The sequence below is a fragment of the Macaca fascicularis genome, chromosome 2, assembly GCF_037993035.2.
Source record: "Macaca fascicularis isolate 582-1 chromosome 2, T2T-MFA8v1.1".
Taxonomy (NCBI): Eukaryota; Metazoa; Chordata; class Mammalia; order Primates; family Cercopithecidae; genus Macaca; species Macaca fascicularis.
In genome coordinates this window covers 25035319-25055429 of record NC_088376.1, presented here as the reverse complement: position 1 = coordinate 25055429, position 20111 = coordinate 25035319, and the positions used below count along the sequence as shown (strand labels likewise).

Genomic DNA, 20111 nt, shown 5'->3' with positions numbered 1-20111 from the left:
GCCGTAAGAGGATTCACATTAGTGTCAATGTTATTTTTCAACATACTCAACTGTTTTTGTTTGTTTGTTTGTTTGTTTTTTGAGATGAAGTCTCGCTCTGTCACCCAGGCTGGAGTGCAGTGGCTGTTGTAAAGTTTTATAATCCTTTGTCATAAAGATAGAAATTATTTTAAAGTTTAATAGCCTGCTTTTTGTACCTATACACAAAACATAGAAGAAAAAAAGTGGTTAGAGAAGAATGTTAATAACCTTTCATTCAATGAGTGAAATTATTCTTGAAATATTTAGTAAGTTATATAACCAAAGTCTTCCTTTAGCTGGAAGCTGGAATTTTTCATAGTGAACTTAATATAGTGCATCTCTTTCATGGGTATTTATTTGATGTAAATGTCACCATCTGGGCTGCAAATTTTCTCTTAGTTAGTTGAAAGGGTCAGTAGGATACCTTTAAAACTTTAAAAAACTCTAAATATATTTAGCGCCTGCACTTAATGATTTGTATCTAAGCTGAGTTCAAGATGTCTAAAACTGGAAGCTATGAGAAATTTCTGTTTTTTCCTCCCCCTCATACTGCTTTTCAGACAGAATCCCCACGTGACTTCATTAATGATGAGGAATAATCACAAAGTATTTTAAGATTATTTCCTGTAAAACTTTGTAGTCTATATCTTATTTTATAAGATGGTAACTATCTCTGTATATGTTCATTTATTTTAATAATGCTTTTATTATTTTACAGATGGTTTGAACCTTATATTTTGTTTAGTCCATCCTCATCATTTTGATGAAGTAATTGAGTCCAGAGAGTATGTACCTTTGTAAGCTTTACAGTCTAAGGTTACATATATAACTCTAAAGGCAAAAACAAAAACCATAACACTCCTGAAAATCCCTGAAGCAGTGTGTAGTATTTTTTCAGAAAGCTTTCATAAATACAATGTATTTTCTCTGTAATTTAATATTATCATTATTTTGTCTAGCATTAATTTGGTATCTATAACAAATAATTGATTTTAGCCTTAACTTAGCTGTAGAGTCCTAAGGATTATATATTTATATTTTTTCTATTAGACAAGCATTTTCTTGTCTCCTTTCATAACATATGTGGTTCAGTAAAACATAAAATAACTTGTCAATAGTATTAATATAAATATGTAAAATCTTATCTATACATGTCACTTAATTTTTTGAATCCATGAATTAGGAATTATCTAGATTTGTTAGGTTTAAACAAATAATTATTTGCTTTGTTTTGTGCTGTACTATTGCTAAAGAAACTGTCTATATGTTATTATATTTGATCCTCACAACCACCTTATGAAGGTAGATTGGACAGCTTTTATTATTTCTGTTTTATTGATGAAGAATCAGGTTTGGTGTTTAAGTAAATTGCCTACATTTTAGGACTTTAATAATTTGCTCCTGTAGTTACCCATTTATTTTTATGTCACTGGTTAGTCATGGTAGTACTTACTGTCTTGTTTCTTCCAGGGAATACAAAAAAGTCTTGATGATTTTTATTCTAGACAATGTAAGAAGACCAACTTGGGTCATTTGGCATGACCCCGGGGCTAACTGAGGTGTAAGCAATACAAGGTGAGCGTCCCAAAGTCGAAAATTCAAAACACTTTGTGATTCAGACCTTTTTCACCACCAACATAACACTGAAAGGAAATGCTCATTCAGTTCTCAATTGGATTTTTGGATTTTGGATGCCCACTAGGTAGGTGTAATGCACATATTTCAAAACCTGAAAAAATAAAATGTCCAAAACTCTCCCGGGGTTAAGTATTTCAGATAAGGGCTATTCAACTAGTGTAAGTTAAACTTCTGTGAATGCGGAGATTCCTTTTTTCCCTTTCAGCAAACTCCTGTCCTTATTTTAGTTTTAGTTCAATGTCACCTTCTCTGTGAAGGCTGCCGTTTTTCACAGGATACAGAAATCTCTTATTCCCCTGTGCTTTCTCATAGCACTTTTCTACTTGCCTCACTTAGTACAAGTATTATTTGTTCATGCCATGATTGATTATTGAGCTCCTTGAAGGCGAAAGTTGTGATACACCTCTTCACTTCTCCATGGCCTTGAATTAACCATAGTGGAGCTCAGTAAATGTTTTTAAAGTAAATGGATGAATAAATGGTACATACTTGATATGTGTCTGTAAACTGTATAAGCCAAACATTGTGTACTCCCTGTTTCTGGAATAACTGTGCAACGCTAAAAATTTGTTTGCTATATGATGTTTGCTGGGTTTTGTTGCATAAATATTGTGAAATCTTCAGTTGGTGCTTAGCCAATTTATTACTGTTCCACCTCATCACTTATGATTATTTGGGACCTGGATGAAGTAATTTCATTGTAAATGTTGTATTAGTTGAATCTGTGATTTTATAAAATACAAATTATTCAGGAAATTAAATTTCTTATAAAATCAAGTTTGTCGCTTGAACTCTGTCATATTTGTCTAAATTTGTTTAAAAATAAAAATCCTAGCTAAACTCTTGCCTATCCCAGAAATGAATTTAAGAAGGACCATATTCCTTATGAATTATGAAGGGAATTTAAAAGGGAAGCATCCAGGAAGGTGTAATTCGTGTCTGGTAAACTGGCTGTTGTATTTTCTCTGCTTTTCTTCTCTTTCTTTTACCAGCTACCTGTAGACCATTTCCCTGTTTATTAGCTGCAGAACCAGAAGGTGGAATAGGAAATGAAGTTCACATCCTTCAGTTTTGTTATTTGTTAACTGATTTCTTAAATTTCAGGTGTGAAGAACTATAAAAAAGTTAGGTTGTTTGTGCTGCATCCTTATTATTTTTTGCATCCTGTTATCACAGACAGTGATGACTTATGTATAATTGAGTAAAGCTGCAGGAAAGAAAAGCAATTAGGAAATGCCTCTTCAGATTTTCGAGATCTTTTCACACCTCTCTTGGAGAAAAGAATAAAAAAAAAAAAAAAAAAAAAACCTAAATGGATTCTGACTTTTCTTTATCTGTGGTATTTTGTTTTGTTAAATTGTGTGTTATATAATGAATAGTGGAATTGGGTTCAGTTGTGAATTACAGGAAGTGACACACATGATAAAGATTGTGGTTTTATGTCTGTTCAACAAACCACAGTGGAACTGAAATGAAACTATAAATATTTTAACTACACCAATTGCTTTCTGCCACCAACCAGGACTAGTCCTAATGAAAACTAGATATGCTGATACGAAGTTATTGAGAAGCAGTACAGAATATAGGTCCTTATGTAGCATCAGGAAACTGTAGCAGTTTTGAATCTTCTAGGCATACATTAATTTTGATCAGCATAAACAATTATTAGGTTATCTTACTCTTTTAAGAATTGAAGTAGCCACAATAAAGCTATCCTGTATTTTTTTTTCCCCTTGGGGATAAGGATTTAGATTTAATAATAAAATGTGTTTTATATAGTAAATATTCATGAAACAATTAAAAAGCAAATAAAAACATTCAATTCGTGTACTCTTTTCACAATTTACGTACTAATCGGTTGCTAGGCTGGAAGAGAGATATATTCCCACATTATTCATTTACCAGGAGTATACCATACTTTCAGAAGCTTTTTCTTTACTAGTGATGACTCTTAAGATTTTACTGTTAGGATTTGAACCCTTGTAGGTCCTTTAGTATACAGGAAACATTAGGATATATTTAATGGGATATTATAAGTAATTTCCATTCTTATCTTTTCTTGAGTTTTAAAGTCTAAACCCATACTTACTCAGTCTTTGTCCAATAGTCAGAGTGTTTACACTTTGCTAAGTAGTTGTGAAAGTCCTCTCCAATGTATTTGTTTCATTTTTCAGCATGTAAGGCTTGACTGCTTGACTCTTAGTTTGTGTAAGAGAATGTGCTACTGTGAGAAATATAATAATGAATATCTAACCCCTCCATATCACTGACCTTCAGTCTAGTAGAGGAGAGAAACTTATAAAAGTAACTAGGGATTCCTTATATCCTAACCTCTCTTATCCTGGCATAATTATTAATATCACCCCTTTTCACTTTAGGATGTTCTGATTTGAGTGATGAGTGATATAGTCACACTGTCAGTAATGAGGGGAAAGAACAAATATTTTAACCTGATACTTTTTCTGAATTCATGTTCACGTGGTAGAGGATACCATTTGATTCTTGGAGGCTCCCAAATATAATTTTCTGTCTCATTTTGACTTCTTATAGATACATGCTTTGTAATCTTTTATTTTTTTTTAATACATTTTTGAGATGGAGTCTCACTTTCTCGCCCAGGGTGGAGTGCAGTGGCGCGATCTTGGCTCACTGCAACCTCCACCTCCGGGGTTCAAGTGATTCTCTTGCCTCAGCCTCCTGAATACCTGGGTTTGCAGGCACCTGCCGCCAAGCCTGGCTATTTTGTGTTTTTAGTAGAGATGGTGCTTCACCATTTTGGCCAGACTGGTCTCGAACTACTGACCTCAGGTGATCCTCCTGCCTCGGCCTCCCAAAGTGCTGGGATTATAGGCATGAGCCACCGCGCCCAGCTGACTGTAATCTTTTAAAAAGGAAGAGAAGGGTACCAATTATCTGGCTTTTCAAAAGTTTTCAAAAATTTTTTGAGTTTTTGTGATTAACCGTTTGAGCAGCTGCTGCGATTTTTATGTTCTTAAATTGGTTAGATTAAGAGAAACATTTAAGATATGTCTGTCCGTTGCCTTTTTCTAAATAATTTATTATTAATGTCACATATTCTATAAAAAAAGAGTATGAGGTTGTATGTAGTTTTGACTTGAGATTTTCCAGAAGTCTTTTAATGGCACATAAAGGTTCTTTTATTTTATTTTATTTTAAATACTTTAAGTTCTAGGGTACATGTGTACAACGTGCAGGTTTGTTACATATGTATACATGTCCCATGTTGGTGTGCTGCACCCACTAACTCGTCATTTACATTAGGTGTATCTCCTCATGCTATCCCTCCCCCCCTCCCCCCACCTCACGACAGGCCCCGGTGTGTGATGTTTCCCACCCTGTGTCCAAGCGTTCACATTGTTCAGTTCCCACCTATGAGTGAGAACATGCAGTGTTTGGTTTTCTTTTCTTGCGATAATTTGCTCAGAATGATGGTTTCCAGCTGTATCCATGTCCCTACAAAGGATATGAACTCACCCTTTTTTATGGCTGCATAGTATTCCATGGTGTATATGTGCCACATTTTCTTAATCCAGTCTGTCACTGATGGACATTTGGGTTGGTTCCAAGTCTTTGCTATTGTGAATAGTGCCGCAGTAAACATTCGTGTGCATGTATCTTTATAGCAGCATGATTTATAATCCTTTAGGTATATCCCCAGTAATGGCATGGCTGGGTCAAATGGTATTTCTAGTTCTAGATCCTTGAGGAATCACCACACTATCTTCCACAATGGTTGAACTAGTTTACAGTCCCACCAACAGTGTAAAAGTGTTCCTATTTCTCCACATCCTCTCCAGCACCTGTTGTTTCCTGACTTTTTAATGATTGCCATTCTAACTGGTGTGAGATGGTATCTCATTGTGGTTTTAATTTGCATTTCTCTGATGGTAATAGCACATAAAGTTTAATCTGCAATACAGAATCTGATATACCACGCCTTTCCTCTCACCATCATCTACTCCATTTTACTAACGTGAAACTCCTTAAGCAGCCTTTTAACTAGGAGAAATATTTGTATAAGCCAATACAGAAAGATTATTTGTTGCACTTATAGGCAGGTTTGTTTGTGGCTGCAGTTAGTATTAGACTGTCACTTGGGATGTTATTCTGGAATTGCTTTTTCTCATTCTTTCAGTGAAGATATGTGACTCATTCTCTTTTTTCCTTTTGCAAAGCAAAGGCTCGACAAAATTTTATAGATGGGTGAAATGTTTTACAGGTCTGAAAAAAGTGTTGTAAACCTGCTCATGAGGTTCAGACTAAACTTCTGTGCATAAATTAGGAATTGGTGTTGTCTAGGAGTTTGTGAAGATGAAGTTTTTCGGGGTTCTGATTTCATGAAGTGTCGTTCTAGATTTCTGTCAATCTCAATTATAGTATGATAGAGGTATGCTGATTTCTTGCTTAACAATAATTATGTAGTATTGCAATAAGTAGTATACAATAAGAACGTATGTCCTTATTGTACATATTGTATGTAGTGTACAATAAGTATACTTACGTTGTCTTATTACCATAAACATAGAGCAGTGGTCATGATATATACTGAGGAAATCAAATGTTTTCTTTTTTTGTGATCTAATATGAAAACTGATGCAACATTTCTGGATTATTTGCGACAATAAAAATGAAAAGAAATATGATACATGCAGTAATCTCGACAAGCAAATTTCCTAATTTGCAAAATAAAAAGTTATATTAGATGATCTCTAAAAAGAACCTTCTATATCTGTGTCATCTTTGAATCTGTAAAATACAGTTGGTCCCTGACTTAAGATGGTTAGATTTAAATTTTTTTGACTTTGCAATGGTGCAAAAGTGATAAACATTCAGTAGAAAATGCACTTCAGTGTGGTATTCAGTGAATTACAGGAAATGTTCAACATGTTATTTAAAATAAGCTTCGTGTTAGATTTTGCCATATTTTGCTCAACTGTAGGCTAATGTAAGTGTTCAAGCATGTTTAAGATAGGCTAGGGTAAAGCTGTGATGTTTTAGTAGGTTAGGTATGTAAATGCATTTTTGACTTTGGATATTTTCAGTTTATGGTGGGTTTATTGGGATGTAATACCATTGTAAGTTGAGTTGCATCTGTAGATTCATTTAGCTAAAAATGCCTTAATCTCTCTCTCTCTCTCTGTCTCTCTTTTTTTTTTTTTTTTTTTTTGAGACGGAGTCTTGCTCTGTCGCCCAGGCTGAGTGCAGTGGTGCGATTTCGGCTCACTGCAACCTCCGCCTCCTAGATTCAGGGGATTCTCCTGCCTCAGCGCCCTAAGTAGCTGGATTGCAGGTGCCTGCTACCATGCCCGGCTGATTTTTATATTTTTTGTAGAGATGGTTTCACCATGTTGGCCAAGCTGGTCTCGAACTCCTGACCTCAAATGATCTGCCCACCGCGGTCTCCCAAAAGTGCTGGGATTACAGGCATGAGCCACCGCTCCTGGCCTAAAATGCCTTAATCTTGATAGTCTTTTTGGACATGCACTATTTAAATTGAGTACAATACTCATACTTATGCCCTTGCCCCCTTCTCCCTGGATCTTATTTGCTAAAGTAGACATTGATTTCTCTTGAGAATGTAACAAAATTTTTTATGAATATTTTAATGTTTAGTGAAAAGGTGAGAATTCTCAGACATGAATTTTTATATTTGATAATAGGAAACTCTAGTTATAGGGAAAAGTCAGTATTTTGAAAAGGCAAACCAAATAGGCAAATATTTATGGAGTTTCTAACACAAGCAAGGCTCCCTGTGCCAGAATGGGCATCAGAAAATGTCCATTGAGTGAACATTCAATAAATTTTGTCAGTTGCTGTGGGGGATAAAATTGCATATAATTTTCACTTTATAGTTTGTTTTGAATGTGCTGGAAACAGTTAAAAGTAAATGCATGTTTTTATTTTGCCAAAGTATCAAGACAGAATAGTAGGCAGACAATTGGTATTTACACAGGCAAAAGGGCAGATTCTCTGCCAAATGGTTGTAAATGAATTGACGCAAGAAATTTAAATATTAAGCTTTGATGAGAGATTGTTAAATTTTCTCAATATTATTGTTTCTATTGGTATGCAAGCTAATTAGATACAACAAATAATTGGAGCCGGTGGCTCAGACTGGCTTGCCACCATTGGCACACACACGGGAGGGTGGCACGGTTGTCCTTATTGTTGGCCAGGAAGTCTTCAATCAAGGCTTAACTGTAATCTTATCTGCAAATTCCTCCTGGTCTTCTCTGGAGAACGTTGCCTTACATGTGTCTCTGGAAACAAGGAATTTCCCAGGAAATCCTCACCATCTTTACTGTCTGTGATATTAGTACAATTTGTACTCTGCCCTTTTAAAATATTTTAGTAATCTTAAAACTTGACCACTCTGGAAGAATGGAGAAGTTCCATATTTGGCAAGAATAAAAAGTATTACAAAGCATCCTGCTTCTGCATTAAGTGGTAGTTTAAACAAAGCTGCTGATCTTAATCTTAATTGTGCATTTAAAAAAACAGGAATCTTGTTAAAAATTTATATTTCTGTGATGCTACCCCATACATTTTAATACAGTAGGCATGGGATAAAACAAACACTCGAGAAGCTAGCCTTTCCTCAGCTTTCCTAGAATGGAGACTGCCTCCCAAAATATTCAGAAGTCAGAAATGATTTTAAAACTAAAGTGTTTATGAACAAATTTAAATAAATTTGGTCTGTAAATAGGTACTTCAGAGCTGAACTTGGTACCCTCTTTTCACAGCTCTAAATGTGATACTTTCAATTACATGAACTCATTAGTCTCTATTAGCATACTTCCAGACATTAGAAATAAGACTTTGAAAGAGCTCTTCTCTTATTTTATTGTATGGAAGTAAACATTGAAAATCCTTACAAAAATAAATTTAGTCTACATTGCTGGCAGGATACATTTATTCTATAGGAGGTAGGTGACAGCTGTTTTTAAAACTTTGTCACACAAGTACAAGAAAGATTAAAATCCTGTGGTCCACATTATATATTGAATAGTACACGAATTACAAGGAGGAATGATTTGGGGTGTCCTCTCATTGAGTCACTTGAATTTGGGTAAGGCAGAGTGCTTTCCCTGGAGGTGTATGGAGAGAATTCAAATGACCCCTTCATTGTCCAGCAGCTTTATGCATCAAGATTGGACTAGAAAAATTGTGGGATGAATGAATTTAGGATTCTAAATTGTGGGATGAATGAATTTTAGGATTCTAAAATGTTCCAAGCTTTTCAGTTCTTTCTGTTTGCATAGTTGCATTGTAAGAACAGATTGAATTACTATCCTGTGCTCAGAAAACACATTTGAGGTTAGTTTTGTCCAAAGAGCATATTTATTCTTCCGTAATAAAAGTATATGAGTATTTATTGTTATTAAAAAATATTAGAATGAAACTGTTAAGCTATTTAATTATTTCTAATTATCTTTTATGATTCTGTAATACCTAGGTAGTTTATGCATATAATTAATATATTAGTTGACTACTCTTGCTTTTTTCTTTTTTTAAAAAAGTAATGTTTGCATGGAATATATTTTTCTGTTCATTTTCTTTCAACTTATTTATGTATTACTTTGGATTTTAAAAGTAAATCAAAGCCAAATTCACATCTTAAATGTTCTCATGAAGTTCTTTTGAATTTTTTCCATTAATGTCAGAATACGTGTTTGGGTAAGTGGCACAAACACTTTTAAAATGTAGAAAATGGAATATTGGTACAAAGTAGAGTAGAAACAGAGCTTTATTCAATAAGTCAGTCTTTAAGTTATTAAACAGATATTTGTTCAATACCTGATAGGTGCCAGGTTTAGGTGCATTGTTTAGGTGCCAGAGACATAGTAATGAACTAAACACAGAAAACAAAATACTGCCGACCTGGAGTTTACATTGTAGTGGAGGAAGAAGAAAATGAACAAATAAACTATATCATATGTCAAAATGTAATAAATACTTTGGAGCAAAGTCAAGCTGGGAAGAGAGCAGAGTAAATAGCTATCAATGGATGGGGGCGTGGAGGGGGTAAGGTGATTTCACATAGGGTGATCAGAGAAGACCTCTCTGATAAAGTGACATGAAGACCGTAAGATGGTGAGGAGGAGACAAGGTGTGCTGATTTGTCTGGTGGAAGAGTGTCTGAGGTAGAAAAGGGCATGCTGACATGTTGGAGGGACCAATGGGAGATTAGTGTAACTGGAGAAGAGTGAGCCATGGAAAGAGTGGGAGGAGATGAGAGAGAGGAAGCAGGGAATTGAGCCGTGGTGAATCCAGTAGGATATGGTAAAGACTTTGGTTTATGTGAGATAAGAAATCACTAAGCGTTTTGAACAGAGTGGTCACATGATTTAGCTTACATTTCAAAAGGAACATTTGGTCATTTGTGTATACTTGTCTAGTTGCTTAGTGAACAACAGCAGGAAGACAAGAATTTAATGCAACTAATTTTTAAATCTTTTTTAAAAGATGAAGTTGGACTAGCTAATTTCACATGGCCTTTTTACTTCTAAAGCCCTATGCTTCTTTACCTCAATATGGATCTGAAGTAATTGATTTAAAAAATTTTAAAGTATGTAAAGGAATATTGTGGAATAATTATTTGTATTAATGCTATTGCTGTATATTCAATGCTATTTTATATTTATATCTTTCCACTTTTTTTTTTTTCTTGAGATGGGGTTTCGGTCACCCAGGCAAGAGTACAGAGAGGCGTGATATTGGATCACTGCAGCCTTGACCTCCTGGGCATCGATCCTCCTACCTCATCCTGCTGAGTAGCTGGGACTACAAGTGTGTGCCATTATGCCTGGCTGATTTTTGTATTTTTAGTAGAGACGGGGCTTCATGATGTTGCCCAGGGTGGTTTTGAACTCCTGGGCTCAAGCAATCCACCTGCCTGGACCCCTACAAGCATGAGCCATTGCACCTGGCCACCTTGGCACTTCTGAAAAACAAAAGCATACATGGCAGTTATTAAAATAAAGATAAATCACTGGGAAAAAAACATTTAAAAGCATGTGATTTTAAATTTTAAAAGCTGCATGTAATAAGATTTTGAAGAAAGAAAAATTAATAGGATTTATGTAACGGAAGAAAATAGTTGTGACAGAAAACTGGGCTAAGGAAATTGGTGCATTTGAACACAAATTTTAGCTTTGAGTTTCCTGGCAGCCAGTGGGGGGTGTGTGTGTGTGTGTGTGTGCGCGCGCGCGCGTGTGTGTTTGCAGCTATGGATATATCTCTAGGAAATTTATCAGGTGATGTTTTTGTTTGAGAAAAGGAGTAGTAGTTAGTTACCTAGGAAATCACTTCTAGGTGCCAACCAAATGTATTTCACTAAGACTTGAAATCATTTTGATAATTTAAAAGAAACCCAGCACTTTGTAAGACTCCCTTGACACTTTAAAAAGTGATGACAGGTGTGCATAGCTGTTAGCCCTGGAAAATATAGCTATACATTTCGTTTTACAGGTGATAAAAGTCTGTATTTTGAAGCAGAGATTTGTGAAAATTACTATGAAAAGTATGACATTGGTGATGCATTACCCCCCACCTCATCTGCAGGTCCCACTGGTACCTCTATATTGGTTCTGTTCTTTAATAGATCATAATTCAGCCTTAATCTGAAATACCTAACACCCTGGAAGGCTCTCTGAGACTAGTGGTTTTCGAACTGTGTTCCAGGGGATCATGGAGGCATATCAAATGCAGAGAGTCCTGAGCTTCTAGAGTTTTGAAGAAAGGATTCTTTTTCAATTTAAATATTTCTTAAATTTCATACTCAGTGTTCCTCAAATATGATATTTATCTGTGTCTCTTTGGAAGGCTATAAAAGCTGAGGGAATAAGGACATTTGAGTGACTAGCCTTGGTTATTTTTTTCTTTAAGAGAAACATGAGAGTTATTAGGACTAAAAGATATTTTGATGTTTCATATCAGCAATAGGGAGGGAGAACCTCAGGCAGGTTTTCCTCCCCACCTCCTAAACCTTTTGTATTCCTAAGAGATAGGTTTTCTGGCACAAAATTGCCCGCCATGCCTGTTTGACTCAGTTTTTTTCACCTGTAAGAGAAAAAATTAAGACCCTACAAAGCTTCCCTAGCCTTCCTTTGTTTCGATTAGAAAAGAGTGATGAATGACAGTGTTAAAATAATTTGACAGTATTTATAATCCTGTGTATTATGATTGTTAGTAGTAATAGTAGGAGCAGTAGTATCTCGTAGTAGTTCGCAGTTTAGAAAATATTTGTTTCTGAGTATTAAATAACATGTATATATCTGAGAGATATATGTGATACATGTCTGAACATATTTATGAGAGATATATTAGTCATCACCTCCACATGACATGAATACAATCAAGCTTTATAAAGGTTAGGTAACTAGCCTAAGATAACAGACTAGTAAATACTAGAATCTGAGACTCAAGTTCAGATCATAGAACTTCAGATCTCATGTTCTCTCAGTTGTATTATTGTTAAATTAAAAGTTTCAGTTGTTGATGCATTTTGTCCTCACAGAAAGATCAACATTAATTTGATTCTTTGTATTATTTAGAAAAGAAACAGTTTCTATCCTTATCGAAAACTTACTTAAATTGAAATATGCACTCTCATATCTAGTAATAAGACATATTTTATTAGATTGGTGCAAAAGCCATTGTGGTTTTTGCTATTAAAAGTAATGACAAAACCTAGTAGTAATAAAATAGTCTGTTCTGATTTTTCTTTTAAAAAGAGGTTTAAAGGTTTCCTCATCTACTTTTTTCTAGTAAAACTTACTAGTACTTTGGGGTTAATTACTTTTATTGTATTTTTTTTTCTTTTTTGAGATTATGAGAAGGCTTTCAAGAAATCTCTGTCTTTGTCTTCTAAGCCCTCGAGATCTTTTTCTCCATCACTATTGATGGGGCACAGCCGTTGGTGTGTAAACATCCTACAACTGCATGTCGGTGGTACCTACTCATAGGAAAAGATTTTAGTGTACAAAAAGGAGGCCAGTATATTTCTATTTCACCATTTTTTAATGACCAGAAATTCCAGAATAAAACATAGTAAGTGAAGAAATTATAACTATAATTTCCAAGTTTATTTTAAATAATCTAGAATGACTTTTGGATAAAAAGGATATGTTTTGAGTAACAATGCAAACAAGACTTTAATAGCAAAGATTCAGTAAGCTGTATTAGTATATTTTGGTACTGATGAAAGATCAAATGTATTATGTTTTTCTTTTTGCTTAGGTGATACTTTTCATGCCTCCAGTACAGACCTTCTAATGTATTTTTCTGGGCAGGAGCACGTTCAGCCACAGGCTCTGGAAAAAGGCAATTAGCTATGTGATTCAGGTTGATCTTATATTGATCAGCTATTGATAAGTGAATTATCCAGAATAGCTATCTGTTCTGTTTGAAATTCAGCTATTTTTTTTCTTGGTCTGTAAAGATCTTTACATTTACGATGCAATTGGCATTTCCATTTTGTGAAAATTTGAGAGAAAAGAAACTTTTGGGCCTTAAAAGCTCTGGCAAGTATCATATTAAATATGCACATAGATGAGCACTATGCCGAAATAAAATGGTTTATTTTCCAGTTATGTAGATTGCCGGGCATCTTAATTCTTCTTTTGCTGTGCTTTCAAATGTGTTATTTTGTGGCTCTCAAATATATTTCCTTAAATATTTGGTGACTCCTTGGAGTTAGAAGAGAAAGGAATTTTACCGTCATTTTATTAGTGCCCGTCAATTCTGATGGGGGTAAAAATTGTAGAAGCTGATACAGTAAAGATGAAGAAAAAATAGAAATTTGGGGAGACTGACCCTGGCTTTCATTGGCCTAGTTCATTTCTGCCCTTCCTTTCTGTAGATTTAAATAAAGACAAATACTTATTTTGACCAAATCACAGACATATTAGGCATTTTTGGGGGTAGATTGTGGAAGTAAAATAAACTATAATATTTCTTGAGTTTGCTTATTTCTTGTAGCAGTGTCTATATTAATGCATCTTGAATTTTATGCAATGTAATTACTGTTTAGTGAAATTTTAAAAAGTTTTTTAAGAGACAGGGTCTTACTCTGTCACTTAGGTTGTTGTGCAGTGGCACAATCATGGCTCACTCACCGCAGCTGGGGACTCATGGTCTCAAGTGATCCTCTCACCTCAGCCTTCTGAGTAGCTGGGGCAACAGGCATATGCCACCCCCACCTGGTTAATTTTAAAATTTTTGTAGAGATGAGGTCTCACTGTGTTGTTCAGGCTGGTCTTGAACTCTTGAGCTCAAGTGATTCTCCTACCTTGGCCTCCCAAAGTGCTGGGATTACAGGTGTGAGCCACCAGGTCCAGCCTTAATGAATAATTTTTTAAAATTGAAAAGTCAAAAAAATTATTATGAATAAGGTAAAAGGTATACAGTTTGACTTAGCTCTTTGCTCAAAAAACTGATAACGTAATAGGTAGTGTAAGCCTCCCCAGTGCCTCAAAATACCAGATACTGTGTTCATCATTCTCTCAAACATGAGTGGTGAAAGTAAGCTTATTTCATTTTCTTATGATACCAGCTGTGCTCTTGACGAGGACTGTCTTATTTTCACTTACTAGTAAAAGTGAAAGAGGAACATTGTTTTAACATTTCAAAAATAAGAATTAATGTTTAATTATTGTTGATTTGAAATAATCAGTTTACTAATATGTTGGTTCAGGTTTCCTGAGATGCAAGAAAATAATAATTGTACCTGACCGGGGGGGTGGGAAAGGAAGGAATGAAAAGGGGAAGAGAGGAGAAACCAGTTGCAATGAATTATAGTCCTTATTGTGTTACTTTTTGAGAAATAAAATGGGCTTTGGTTTCTAAAAAATATACTGTATCTGCAATAATAAAAGTCATAATCTTTCCCAGATTTCCTATAGGCAAATTATTTTAGTGGGAAAGTACATTTAAAGGCCCATTTATTTCTTCAGTCACATGATAGTAAAAGTTTTGTCAGAAGGTCTGCTGAACTGAGAATACAGAATCAATGGCAGTGACAAAACATCTAAAAATTTCCAGTCACCATCTCTTTTAAACATACTGGTCCTTGCATTAGTCCTTAAGCCAACATAAATGATCTTTAATGTAAAATTGCAACAAGTACATAAAGCAGGCTAACCTAGATATTGGGTATCTCAAAGCAGTTGGATTTAACGTAAGTGATGATTAACAAAATCCAATACTGTAATGAACTTTTGAGAAAAGAATAGTTGAGTACGCTTTTTAATTGTGTGTTTGTAGTTTTGGCTTTTTTTTATTATTATTTTGGCCATAAGCTCATTATGTTAATCTTTTTTTTTTTTTTTTTTTTTTTTGAGACAGTCTCGCTGTGTCGCCCAGGCTGGAGCACAGTGGCGTGATCTTGGCTCACTGCAAGCTCTGCCTTCCAGGTTCACGCCATTCTCCTGCCTCAGCATCCTGAGTAGCTGGGACTACAGGCAACCACCCCCGCTTGTGGCTAATTTTTTGTATTTTTAGTAGAGATGGGGTTTCACCATGTTAGCCAGGATGGTCTCGATCTCCTGACCTCGTGATCTGCCTGCCTCAGCCTCCCAAAATGTTGGGATTACAGGCATGAGCCACCGTGCCTGGCCATGTTAATCAGTTTTAACAGTGTTTCTCCATTTGCTGGATAAAAATTTGTCTGATTGGCTGGGTGCAGTGGCACATGCCTGTAATCCCAGCACTTTGGGAGACTGAGGCAGGTGGATCAGTTGAGCTCAGGAGTTTGAGATCAGTCTGGGCAACGTGATGAAGCCCCATCTCTACAAAAAGTACAAAATCAGCCAGCGTGTTGGCCCATGCCTGTAGTCTCAGCTACTTGGGAGGCTGAGGTGAGAGGATCACTTGAGCCTGGGAAGCAGAGATTGCAGTGAGCCAAGATCATGCCACTGCACTCCAGCCTGGGCAACAGAGTGAGATCCTGTCTCAAAAAAAAAAATCAGCTGATTACTACTTTATAGTTATATTTCCAACATTAGCTAGGCAGTATAATGCAGCAGAAAGGATCCAGAAGTCTTCACATCCACAGAAATTGTAGAAAGTGTAGTTTCTGTGTATTGCAGGTAGTTGTCAGTCACTGTATCTAGCTAATTTTCAATAATATCTTTTGGTTCATTTATTCATTTAGGCATTCGTTCAGTACTAATTCATCCCTCTTTGTGTGCTGTATTCTGTGTCGAGCACTGGGAATGTAACAGTGTGCAATACAAAGTCCTTGCCTTTAAGGAATTTATAATCTAGCTGGGAAGGTCTACTTGATGAATTGCAGATGAGTTTAGCACAAATTGTCATTGAGAGATGCTGCATGCTTTAGGATGATTTCACATAGGAGTCTAACCCAGACTGGGAGTTCAGGGGCAACTTTACTGAGGAATAATATTTAAGTGAAGACTTGAATGATGTATAGGAGTTAGCAGGACTAAGGCGGAGATGTAAGGAGAAGGAGTACCTATAGTTTAGTAGGAACAGTATGTGTAAGAACTGGAGTGTGAAAGAAGAATTCAAAAAGGTTAATATAGATGGATTGTAGAGAATATTGAGTGATTTGAAGCTAGAAAGATTGGTAGGAGTTAGATCATGCAGTGTTTTAGGCTATGCTGAGGATTTTAGACTTTATCTGACATATAGAGAAAGCCATCAAAATGAGTAAAAGTGGATTGATTAGTTTGTCTGTTTAAAGGCTAAGCCCCTGGAGATTGGAGGGGAGCAAAATTGGATGTGTGGAGAGGACCAAAGGCTGTGGTGGCAACTTGATTGAAAGATGTGGTATCTTTGGGGAGAAAAGTGGGCAGGGTCTGAGAGCTGCTTGGGAAGTATAATAAACAAGACTTGCAACCATGAGAAAAGATTACTTAAGATTTCTTCCTGGTGTTGCTATCACCAAGATGGGTAAAACTGGATGGATTTGTTGGTACACTCCCAGTGGTTGTATTTGTGGCATGTCATTTGTGCATTTTACGATCAAAATGTGCAGTCTAACTGGCTCATTAAAAACTTGACAAAATGTAGGTGAGATAGCAATTCTGAAACAACTTTATGTGTAGTTTAAGCAACTAAATATGTGGTGGATATTAAGAGTTAATTTTTTTAACATCAGAAAAAAAGAGCTAGAAATAAGGTAAAGGGGAATCTCTAATGAACCTTGGATTGGAGTTTGAGATATCAGTATGAATGAATGGAGATAGAGAAAGAGAAGGTTGTGTATATGTGTATGAATACATGTATACATCATATATTTCTTACTTCTGTTCATGAGAGGGCCTAGAAGCAATGACATCATAGCTCCAGTCAATACACCTAGTACCAGATCTTGGGTTCAAGTGCCAGGCACCAGTAAAAGGAACCAGGGCTTCTTGGAAAAACTGAATTGGGGACTGGGACTGGGAAAGTACAGGATGAAAGTGACAAAATGTTCAAAAAATGATGGGAGCATGTCAAAAGAATGTATGAGCCCATGCTAAGGAGCTCCCCGTGGCCAAATTAGGGACACTTTGAGCACTATAGTAATGAGCCATAACCCATAAAATAAAAAGAAGTATCCAGTTATAATTAAATAAATACAAAGGGGAGAAGGGAACACACTTTCTTGCCATGGAATTTCAATTAATAAATGAAGAGTCATTGATACAGGAAACCACCATTTGAGAAACACTACAGTAATAATTGTTATAGGTGAGAACAGTTAGTGGACAATATAAGATGGTTATAAACAGGATATTTACAGTCACAAAAAGAGAGCTTACTAAAAGGTACTTACTATAATTATAAAGGAATCATAGTAACCTTGCAGTGGAGAAAGTGGACATCTTCTTAACCAAGTAATCAAAGTAGACATATCAATAATGAGACATGGATATCATGTACTTTCTAATATGATGTACTGAGAAGGACACAACATTACTTTTGTGGTATTCTTAACAAAAATGCATATCCTGAATTTAATCGTAGAAAACGTCAAACCCAAATTGAGGGCCATGCTACAAATCAATTGACTAGATTTTTAGAAAGTGTCAAGATTATGGAATATGAACTAAGCAACTGTGCCAGATTAAAGGAAACTAAAGAGATCTGATAACTAAATGCAGTGTGGTATTCTGGATCAAACACTAGACTAGAAGGAAGATATTAGTAGGACAATTAACAAAATTTGAATAAAGTTTGTAGATCAGTTAATAGAATATTATCAGTATTAGTTTCCTGATTTTGATAATTGGACTGTGGTTATATGTTAACATTTGGGAAAGCTGGGTAAAAGGAATATGAGATTTCTTTGTGAAATGCTTTGTAAAGTCTGAAATTATTTCAAAATTAAGAATTAAAAAATTACAGAAACCTAGAGACCCTAGTTAAATGCTTTCTTTAATGAAGGGGAGAGGAGATGATATGGTGGGGTTGGTTTTATTAAATTTGACTTTATAATTATGTGTTATGTTTTAATTATGATTCCTATTTACCTCACTTGAGGATTTTTTTTTTTTTCAATCTTCCCATTCTCTTCTTAAACATTATCTTGGGAACAGGTGTATTTTTATTGTGTTAGCAGCATGTGTCTTTAAAATATTTTCTTAAAATACAGTAATTGAGCTTCTAGAAATGGTTTCACTTTAACCTGATTTAAAATAATCAAAGAAGTCAAAGTGATTAATTTTATGTTTGTTTTAGTTTATTTTTAATTGTCAGGAATAACTGGAAATACTGAAATATTTAGAGAAAAAGAGGATGAAAAGAGGGAAAACATTTAAAATCTTTAAATATTTGGATAATACAGTGAATTTTCAGTTGTTAACTCCCATTTAATACATAGGTAAGCCGAAGCATAGAAGCTTAACTGTTTTGCCAGGACTGCATAGTTAACCTATATTGGAGGTGACATTTTAACTTGTGTCTGTGTGTCAGGCTTCAAATTTTCCCGCAATACTGTAATGAATAAAGAATGTATATATTCTACTGAATTTTAAAGAGCCATTGCTCTTTAAAATTTTTTCTTTTTGCCTGTTTGATAATCATGTTTTCAGAATGCACAGTTTTTAACATTTATTTACATTAAATTTTTAGCTAAAATACAGAGTATTTATAAATTGGTTATGGACAAGTGAGGAAAAATAATTTGCATCTACTATGCAGTATATTTTTTTCTTCTTGTGAAGCAAGTGCCTGTCATGCTCCTGAAAATATAAATATGAAATCTGAACAGTTGATGATTATAAGAATAATTACAGGTTGCCATTATGAAGCACACAATCACACCTAATCCTTTAAATAAATGTGCTTAACTACACTAAAATACATGTTTTAAAATGTTAAGCAGAGACATTCTAAAAAGACACATGGAAACCATTTAATTTTTTTAAAGAAAAAGCTGCTGAGTGGGTCCATAGTGGGAATTGTTTTAAAACAAGAAAAAAGAAATCTTTAGCCCTGGAAACCCTTCTTGGACTGCATGAGAATTAAATTTCCTGATGTAGCCTGTAAGTCAGTCAGAACAGGGAAGGCTGAATGCTGGGAGCGATAGGTATGTTTATTAACTCTGAAATACTGAAAGTCAGAAACATGTGAAAAGGATGGTCATGTTAAGTAGAATCTTTAGGGTGGATATATAAACCATTTCTTTGCCTTCTATTCAGGCAATGCACTTTCACCCTTCTATTGTGTTTCCTCGTTTCCTACCCTTTCTTTTCGTACTCCCCCCACCAGGAGTGAGGCACCAACACCAATGGGAGAGTTTTAGATTCCTTAGAAAATCTAATGCTTATATAAGTGGGCACATCAAATGATCTTTGCCACAAAAATGATGAATGTTTCTTTTGAAATGCAAACCGTGGTTTCAAGAAGGTTATGCTCACAGAGTCAGGAGCCTTGCATTGAAAGGGTGTAAGTCTTGCTAATAGCGTAAATTTCTGTTTTTTCACTCAACTGCAGCATTAAATATTGGAGGTAAGACTACAGACCTAGACATCAGACTGGGAAGCAACAAATTATCTTACTGGTGGTGATGTTCCTTATAGTAATAATGATGAACTTTCATAGAGCACTTCCTGTGTGCCAGACAGGAACCCATTAACTCATTTCATCTTTACAGTCGTTTAAGTACTCATCTTATCCACATTGTGTGGATGAAGAAACTGAAGTATAATTAGATAAATTTACCCAAAGCCACACTATTGAGATTCTTCTTGAGGGCATTGTAGGTCTCATTTTGGACGTATGAACCCTGGTAGTTATAAATACAGTATATGTTTTTCTAGTTGTGTCTTCACCTGGAATCTTCAAGACCACAGGCTAAAGGTTTGAGTGTAGGTAAGCTTAGGTATAGGGTCTGCAGTTAAGCATCTTACCCAGCTGACAGCTGTGAGCAGAAATTAAAGGTAGCATTTTAAAACTGTGTCTCCCACAGCTACTCTTAC

At 35.3% G+C, this 20111-nt stretch overlaps 1 protein-coding gene and 1 long non-coding RNA gene across 2 annotated transcripts in view; both read left to right on the top strand.

Annotated features, from left to right (window-relative positions):
* UBE2E2 (ubiquitin conjugating enzyme E2 E2) overlaps positions 1-20111 on the top strand; it is a 386475-nt gene that overhangs the window by 108844 nt on the left and 257520 nt on the right. The gene's annotated exons all lie outside the window — the stretch shown is intronic.
* The window catches only part of LOC135969615 (uncharacterized), a 126061-nt gene that overhangs the window by 93934 nt on the left and 12016 nt on the right, over positions 1-20111 (top strand). The window contains exon 2 of the long non-coding RNA XR_010584911.2: positions 1527-20111. This exon is cut by the window's right edge and continues 12016 nt beyond it. This is a non-coding gene — a long non-coding RNA (uncharacterized lncRNA). The remainder of the gene's footprint in view (positions 1-1526) is intronic.